The sequence below is a fragment of the Megalobrama amblycephala genome, linkage group LG22 (genome assembly GCF_018812025.1).
Source record: "Megalobrama amblycephala isolate DHTTF-2021 linkage group LG22, ASM1881202v1, whole genome shotgun sequence".
NCBI classification, from domain to species: Eukaryota; Metazoa; Chordata; class Actinopteri; order Cypriniformes; family Xenocyprididae; genus Megalobrama; species Megalobrama amblycephala.
This window is the reverse complement of record NC_063065.1, coordinates 7,319,329-7,328,669: the sequence shown is the minus strand read 5'-3', so window position 1 is coordinate 7,328,669 and position 9,341 is coordinate 7,319,329.

Sequence of the window (9,341 nt, the reverse complement as noted above, 5' to 3'; positions counted from 1 at the left end):
CCTTGTGCTTTAGGGGGCTTCTTGGTTAAAACAGGACAGAAGCCATTTTGAGAGTGATGAGGACCCGTGAGCCATTGTTTTGTATTCTGTACACCAAGAATGTGAACATTCATAATAATGTCAAATATTTGCTGGAATGTGTTTCCTGATATGCTTACTCCACCATAGTTTTAACACCTTTATATCTGATGATGCAAATGAATGTGTTATCAGCAACTGTCGGTACAAATGTCTGTGACCATGCAGTGTAACACATGTAACAACTTGTTTGAGGTTAACCACTGTTACTTCGCAAGAGACTTTATAGGTCAGTGCAGTTTATAAGTGTAACAGTATGAAAAGCACTTGAAATATGAAATGCCTTGAAGGTTTGAGAGGCTGAAAGTCAGTTACAGTACACAGTAATTTCATGTCACGTCACGTCAAGTTCTTCATCGTCAGGTGCACAGAAAAACAGGTTGCACTGTACAGGGAAATTCCATTTCCTCAGACACTTAGATATACAAAAATGAAATTAACTGAAGAATGAATGGCATATACAAATTAAAATAGGATTAATATGAAAAATATATATATTTGCATTTTCTGTATAATAATAATAAGAAAAATCATCAACAGTAACTATAAAAGGTCTGAATGTTGGCTTGATGAAGAGATCCACCCACTCATTTAATCACCTTCATGAAGTTGCAAACCTGTATGACTTTTTCTGTGGAACACACAAAGAGAATGCTATAATGTTTTTGTCAATATAATGAAAATCCATGTGGTTCAAAATTACATTGAACTGCATTGACTATTATTGTATAGATAAAATCAATCAATCAATCAATCAATTAACAGGCTTTTTCCCAAACAAAAAAAAATACAAACAGGTGGTTTGGAACAACATGAGGATGAGTAAATGATGCACAGAATTGAAATTTTTGGGTGAACTGTCCATTTAAAAGTTTAGATAGATGGATGGATGGATGGATGGATGGATGGATGGATGATGATGATGATGATGAAGAAGATGGATGGACGGATGATGATAGATTGCTAGATAGATGATAGATAGACAGACGGACGGACGGATGGACAGATGGACGGACGGAGGATGGATGGATGGATGGATGGATGGATGGATGGATGGACGGACGGATAGATAGATAGATGGATGGATGGATGGATGGATGGATGGATGGATGGATGGACGGATGATGATGATGAGGATGGATGGACGGATGATGATAGATTGCTAGATAGATGATACATAGACAGACGGACGGACGGACGGAGGATGGATGGATGGATGGATGGATGGACAAACAGATAGATAGATAGATAGATAGATAGATAGATGGATGGATGGATGGATGGATGGATGGACGGATGATGATGATGATGATGATGAGGATGGATGGACGGATGATGATAGATTGCTAGATAGATGATAGACAGACAGACGGACGGACGGACGGAGGATGGATGATGGATGGATGGATGGACAAACAGATAGATAGATAGATCAGAATCAGAATCAGAATCAGAAAGAGCTTTATTGCCAGGTATGTTGTTTACACATACTAGGAATTTGTTTTAGTGACAGAAGCTCCACAGTGCAACAGAGTAACAGCGACAAGACAAAACACATAATAAAAAGAATAAAATAATAATATACAAATTTACAAGATAGACAAAGTGCAAAAAATGCAAAAGACAATATATATTATAGACAATTGTATGTACAATTATGTGTGCAAATTGAGATATAAATAAGTGTTTTAAGTAAATAATATGTAATAGTGTTGTGTGTTCCGTGTTTGTCAAGTGTTCATGAGATGGATTGCTTGAGGGAAGAAACTGTTCCTGTGTCTGGTCGTTCTGGTGCTCAGGGCTCTGTAGCGTCGACCGGATGGCAACAGTTCAAAGAGGGAGTGTGCTGGATGTGAGGGGTCCAGAGTGATCTTCTTTGCCCTTTTTCTCACTCTGGATAAGTACAGTTCTTGGAGAGTGGGGAGGGTTGTGCCAATGATTCGCTCAGCAGACCGGACTACCCTCTGTAGTCTTCTGAGGTCAGATTTGGTAGCTGAGCTGAACCAGACGATAATTGAAGTGCAGAGGATGGATTCAATGATGGCAGAGTAGAACTGTTTCAGCAGCTCCTGTGGTAGGTTGAACTTCCTCAGCTGGCGAAGGAAGTACAACCTCTGCTGGGCCTTTTTCACAATGGACTCGATGTGGTTGTCCCACTTCAGGTCCTGGGAGATGGTGGTGCCCAGAAACCTGAATGACTCCACTGCAGTCACAGTGCTGTTCATGATGGTGAGTGGGGGGAGAGCAGGTGGGTTTTTCCTGAAGTCCACGATCATCTCCACTGTCTTGAGCGTGTTGAGCTCCAGGTTGTTAAGACTGCACCAGAAAGCCAGCTGTTCAACCTCCAGTCTGTAAGCAGACTCGTCACCGTCCTGGATGAGGCCGATCAGTGTGGTGTCATCCGCAAACTTCAGGAGCTTGACAGAGGGGTCTTTAGAGGTGCAGTCGTTGGTGTAGAGGGAGAAGAGCAGTGGGGAGAGGACACAGCCCTGAGGGGCGCCGGTGCTGATGGTGAGGGTGCTGGATGAGAATTTCCCCAGCCTCACTAGCTGCTGCCTGTCTGTCAGGAAGCTGGTGATCCACTGACAGACAGAGGTGGGCACGGAGAGCTGAGTTAGTTTAGGCTGGAGGAGTGATGGGACAATGGTGTTAAAAGCAGAGCTGAAGTCCACAAACAGGATCCTCACATAAGACCCTGGTCTGTCCAGATGCTGGAGAACATAATGCAGTCCCATATTGACTGCATCATCCACAGACCTGTTTGCTCGGTAAGCAAACTGCAGGGGGTCCAGTAAGGGTCCAGTGATGTCCTTCAGAAAAGCCAGAACCAGTCTTTCAAATGACTTCATGGCCACAGACGTTAGAGCCACAGGTCTGTAGTCATTTAGTCCAGTAATTTTGGGTTTCTTTGGGACGGGGATGATGGTGGAGCGTTTGAAGCATGAGGGGACTTCGCACAGCTCCAGTGATCTGTTGAAGATCTGTGTGAAGATGGGGGCCAGCTGGTCAGCGCAGGTTTTCAGACAGGCTGGTGAAACGCTGTCTGGGCCTGGTGCCTTTCTTCTCTTGTTCTTTCTGAAGACCTGGCGCACGTCATCTTCACTGAACTGAATTGCAGGTGTGGGGAGAGTGGGGTTGATGGAGGTGTGAATGGTGATTTTTCAAACCTGCAATAAAACGCATTCAGATCGTCTGCCAGTCGTTGATTCTCCACAGAGCTGGGGGATGGTGGCTTGTAATTGGTGATGTCTTTCAGACCTTTCCACACTGAAGCTGTGTCATTAGAAGAGAACTGATTCCGAAGTTTATCAGAATAATTCCTCTTTGCCACTCTGATCTCCTTTTCCAGTGTGTATTTGGCCTGTTTGTACAAGACTCTGTCCCCTTTTCTGCGAGCATCTTCTTTGGCCTGACGGAGCTGGCTGAGTTTTGCAGTGAACCAGGGTTTGTCATTGTTGTAAGATAAATGAGTCTTTGTAGGAATGCACAGATCCTCACAGAAACTGATATATGATGTAACAGTCTCTGTGAGCTCGTCCAGATCGGTGGCAGCAACTTCAAAAACACTCCAATCAGTCCATTCGAAACAGGCTTGTAAAGCCCGCTCTGTTTCGGTGGTCCATCTCTTTACAGTCTTTGCTACAGGTTTAGCTGATTTCAGTTTCTGCCTGTAGGTTGGTATGAGATGAACTAAACAGTGATCAGAGAGCCCCAAAGCTGCCCGTGGGACAGAGTGATATGCATCCTTTATTGCTGTGTAACAATGGTCGAGTATATTACTGTCTCTGGTGGGACAAGTAACATGCTGTCTGTATTTGGGCAGTTCACGTGAGAGAATCGCTTTATTAAAGTCCCCGAGAATGATAAGAACAGAGTCCGGGTGTTGTTGCTCGCTCTCTGTGATCATATCAGCGAGTAACTGTAAAGCCGAGCTCACGTGCGCTTGCGGAGGAATGTAGACGCTCACCAGAATGAACGAGCAAAACTCCCGCGGCGAATAGAACGGTTTGCAGTTAATGAAGAGTGTTTCAAGATCTGGACAGCACATCTTCTTTAACACCGTTACATCTGAACACCACCTTTCGTTGATGTAAAAGCACGTCCCGCCGCCGCGCGATTTCCCCGTTGATTCTGCGTCGCGATCTGATCTAAACAGCTGAAAGCCCGGCAGACATAACACGCTGTCCGGAATGGCGTCGTTCAGCCAGGTTTCCGTGAAGCACAGAGCAGCCGAGTTCGAGAAATCCTTATTTGTCCGGGAGAGCAGAAGGAGTTCGTCCGTTTTGTTGGGCAGAGAGCGGAGATTCGCCAGATGGATGCTAGGCAGCGGCGTTCTTAATCCGCGCTGTCTGAGCTTCACGAGGGCGCCGGCGCGCTTTCCCCGTCTGCGCGTCCTGAAGCGTCTAAACAGCGCTGCCGCTCCGCCGACTACAACATTCAACAAAACGTCTGAATAATCGAAATCCGGTAAAAGATTTTGTGGTGTGAACTGCCGAATGTTCAGCAGTTCATCCCTGGTAAACCTGATGGTGTTTGAAAAACAGAAAACAGGAAAAACTAACAAAAACAGAACAAACACTGAAGAGCTAAGCACTGTGGCTGCCATGCGCGGCGCCATCTTGATGATGATGATAGATGATAGATAGATGGATGGATGGATGGATGGATGGACGGACGGACGGACGGACGGACGGACGGACAGACAGACAGACAGATAGATAGATAGATAGATAGATGGACGAATGATGATGATGATGATGATGATGAGGATGGATGGACGGATGATGATAGATTGCTAGATAGATGATAGATAGACAGACGGATGGACGGACAGACGGACAGACGGACAGACGGACGGACGGACAGAGGATGGATGGATGGATGGATGGATGGATGGATGGATGGATGGATGGATGGACGGACAGATAGATAGATAGATAGATAGATAGATAGATGGATAGATGGATGGATGGATGGACGGACGGATGATGATGATGATGAGGATGAGGATGAGGATGGATGGACGGATGATGATAGATTGCTAGATAGATGATAGATAGATAGACAGACAGACAGACAGACGGACGGACGGAGGATGGATGGATGGATGGATGGATGGATGGACGGATGATGATGATGATGATGATGAGGATGGATGGACGGATGATGATAGATTGCTAGATAGATGATAGATGGATGGATGGATGGATGGATGGATGGACGGATGATGATGATGATGATGATGAGGATGGATGGACGGATGATGATAGATTGCTAGATAGATGATAGACAGACAGACGGACGGACGGACGGATGGACGGAGGATGGATGGATGGATGGATGGATGGACAAACAGATAGATAGATAGATAGATAGATAGATAGATAGATAGATAGATAGATGGATGGATGGATGGATGGACGGATGATGATGATGATGATGAGGATGGATGGACGGATGATGATAGATTGCTAGATAGATGATAGATAGACAGACAGACGGATGGACGGACGGACGGAGGATGGATGGATGGATGGACAAACAGATAGATAGATAGATAGATAGATAGATAGATAGATAGATAGATAGATAGATAGATAGATAGATGATGGATGGATGGATGGATGGACGGACGGACGGATGATGATGATGATGATGATGATGATGATGATGAGGATGAGGATGGATGGACGGATGATGATAGATTGCTAGATAGATCATAGATAGACAGACAGACGGACGGATGGAGGATGGATGGATGGATGGATGGATGGATGGATGGATGGATGGATGGACAGACAGACAAACAGAGACAGACAGACAGACAGACAGATAGATAGATAGATAGATAGATGAAGTATGAGAACTTAGCAAATAAATAATGCATGATTAAAGTAAGCAATCAATACTTTTAGGTTCTTGTGCAGAGCAAATATGAGTTTGGAGATTTAATATTTGCACAGAACTTCTCTATTGCATTATCAAGATCATCTAAATGCAATTTGGAGGTTGATATCTCATTGCAAAATAGATATAGTAATCTGTAATAAACTGAAACACAGTTCTGAACTGATTTTGAAAGCAATATTGTTGAATTAAGATGCTAGATTTGACAGACAAATAATACAAGCCTGATAAATAATACCAAACACAAAAGATGGAGGTAAGTAATGCCAGCAAACATGGTAAAGCTCTTTTCTCAAACTAAGTGTTGTGAACAAGAACCCGAAAATTCTGACAAGATGCTTTTTCAGCCTATATAGCAGAATAGTGGTGATTCATTTATTGCAAGATAAATGTGTATGAGAGCATCTGTTCTGGGTCATGTGTATATCTTTGGTAGTGTTTTCTCAGAACTTGAGCGTTATAAATGGGCTGAACATGTCTTACAGTTCCACATCTGAACAACAGATGGAGACACACTACTTTGAATCACTGAACCGAGTCAGGCTTTTGACGTTGCTCTTAGTGAAGCTTGCCAATCAATCTCTGGACAGATGTCTCTAATCATGGATAGCACCATTTCTGGCTCTACAAATCTCAAATCCCCGTCCTCAGTTGTATCTAAAGAGATTAATCTCAAATATATTTCATAACTGGTCCATTTGAATACAGAATCAGTTGAAAATTACCATAATCTTTCCCTCTGGAGTAACCCAATAACTATTAATAATAAAGGCTACTGGCTATAACTTATTTCCTGGGTGACCCTTAAATGACAGAAGGGAGTTTAGCTCTTTTGATGAATTGCTTCATTTCAATATCTACATTATGGAGCTTATGAATGTCAAAATGCTCAAAATTCTTCTCAAGCAACTTGATTTGAGTTCAAATAAGGCTGAAAAATGCTGAGTGTTTTATAGCTTGAATCTCAGAAGTGTTGCGTAACATCTTGCATGATCAGTGCAATATCAGCATTTTTAGGGGATGTTAAAACGCTGAAAGCCATAAGCAGTTTTTATCTAAAGGAAAGTGGGTCTCCTCTTAAGATTCAACTGCACTGGATCTCCATTATCTTAATTAATAAAGTTCAGTGAATTTTATTCTCACTATAGTTTCAAATGGGAAATAATCAAATCCCGCAAGATTTCTCTCAAGATCAAAGTAAGAGTAAATGATAAAATGGAATATGAATAAAGCCCACAGCAAATCAGACCTCTCTATCAAACACACACTGGAAAATTATATGCATACAGATATACACAGAGATGTTTGTGAATATTGCAGATTAAACATATATATATATATATATATATATATATATATATATATATATATATATATATATATATATATATATATATATATACATACATACATATATATATATGTATGTATGTATGTATATATATATATATATATATATATATATATACATACCAATTATGCATAACACTATGAGCACTGACAGGTGAAGTGAATAACACTGATTATCTCTTCATCACGGCACCTGTTAGTGTGTGGGATACATTAGTCAGCAAGTGAACATCTTTTCGTGTTGATATGTTAGAAGCAGGAAAAATGGGCAAGCGGAAGGATTTTAGCAAGTTTGACAAGGGCTAAATTGTGATGGCTAGACGACTGAGCCAGAGCATCTCCAAAACTGCAGCTCTTTTTGGGTGTTCCCGGTCTGCAGTGGTCAGTATCAATCAAAAGAGGTCCAAGGAAGGAACAGTGGTGAACCTGCGATAGGATCATGGGCGGCCAAGGCTCACTGATGCATGTGGGGGGCGAAGGCTGGCTCGTGTGGTCCAATCCAACAGATGAGCTGTAGCTCACACTGCTCAAGAAGTTAATGCTGGTTCTGATAGAAAGGTGTCAGAATACACAGTGCATCTCAGTTGCATAGCTGCAGACCAGTCAGGGTGCCCATGCTGACCCCTGTCCACCGCTGAAAGTGTCAACAGTGGACACGTGAGCATCAGAACTGGACCACGGAGCAATGGAAGAAGGTGGCCTGGTCTGATGAATCAAGCCGGTGGAGGCATTGTGATGCTTTGGGCAATGTTCTGCTGGTAAACCTTGGGTCCTGCCATCCATGTGGATGTTACTTTGACACGTACCACCTCCCTAAGCATTGTTGCAGACCACGTACACCCTTTCATGGAAACGGTATTCCCTGGTGGCTGTGCCCTCTTTCAGCAGGATAATGAGCCAAAGCAAAAATGGTTCAGGAATGGTTTGAGAAGCACAACGAGTTTGAGGTGTTGAATTGGCCTCCAAATTCCCAAGATCCCAAGAGAGTCCATGCCTCGATGAGTCAGGGCTGTTTTGGCAGCAAAAGGGGGACCAACACAATATTAGGAAGGTGATCATAATGTTATGCCTGATTGGTGTATAAATTCAATTCTCTCTGACTGAAGTATTAATAAATAAGCTAATTTTGAGGAACTTTATACCACAAATAGTGTGAGAAAGTGTTTGCATATAATAAGCAACAAAAAAATTATATTAATCTGAATGAACTGTTACTCAGGTTACTGTGCAATAAAAAATGCTATTGTGACTCTGTTTTGAGGGATCATTTTTAGGTAAATGTTTATTGTCATCAATTTTACAAAAATATCATTAGGCCTATGAGCCTACAGATTTCAACTGTCCAGTCTTTAGTGGTCATAAAAAGTGAAAGAAACAGTCACCATGAAGGGATAAAGCACAAACCTTGTGGAACCGAGATGCAGAGATTGTGTCGATTCTAATCACATTACAAAATGATATCTAACAAGTGACTCAATGGGACCATTCAACAAAACAGTGTGAGAGAGATCTCCCCAAAGCGAGAGAAGAAATAATCAATACTGACAGTATTAGGTGGTTAAACTGCAACATCTCAGTTATTTAACCATCCAATGGAAAGCTTCAAAATGAAAACACCACAAACACAGTTTAAAAAATATTTAACAAAAAAACATGAACTGGGTTTTAAGCTTTTTGGATACCATCTGGATATGTAGCATGGTAGAACCTTATATTCTATCATGAATATACCATGGTAATTGAATATAATCATTCAGTACCATGGTAATTACCAAATACCACGCTACCATCACAGTAACTTAATGTAATGAATCTTGACAGAATAAATGATATAGAATGCCTTGATATTGCATTTAGAGAGGACAGAGCATCAAGTCTTTGTTTGCGGTAAACCCAACAATACATTTGTCAAGCCTAAGATGCCATGTGTAGGCTATTATAGGCCTACCTATTGTAAATTATGGTCTTTTGATACTGCCAAGGCTGTAACCCTCTATCAGAAACGG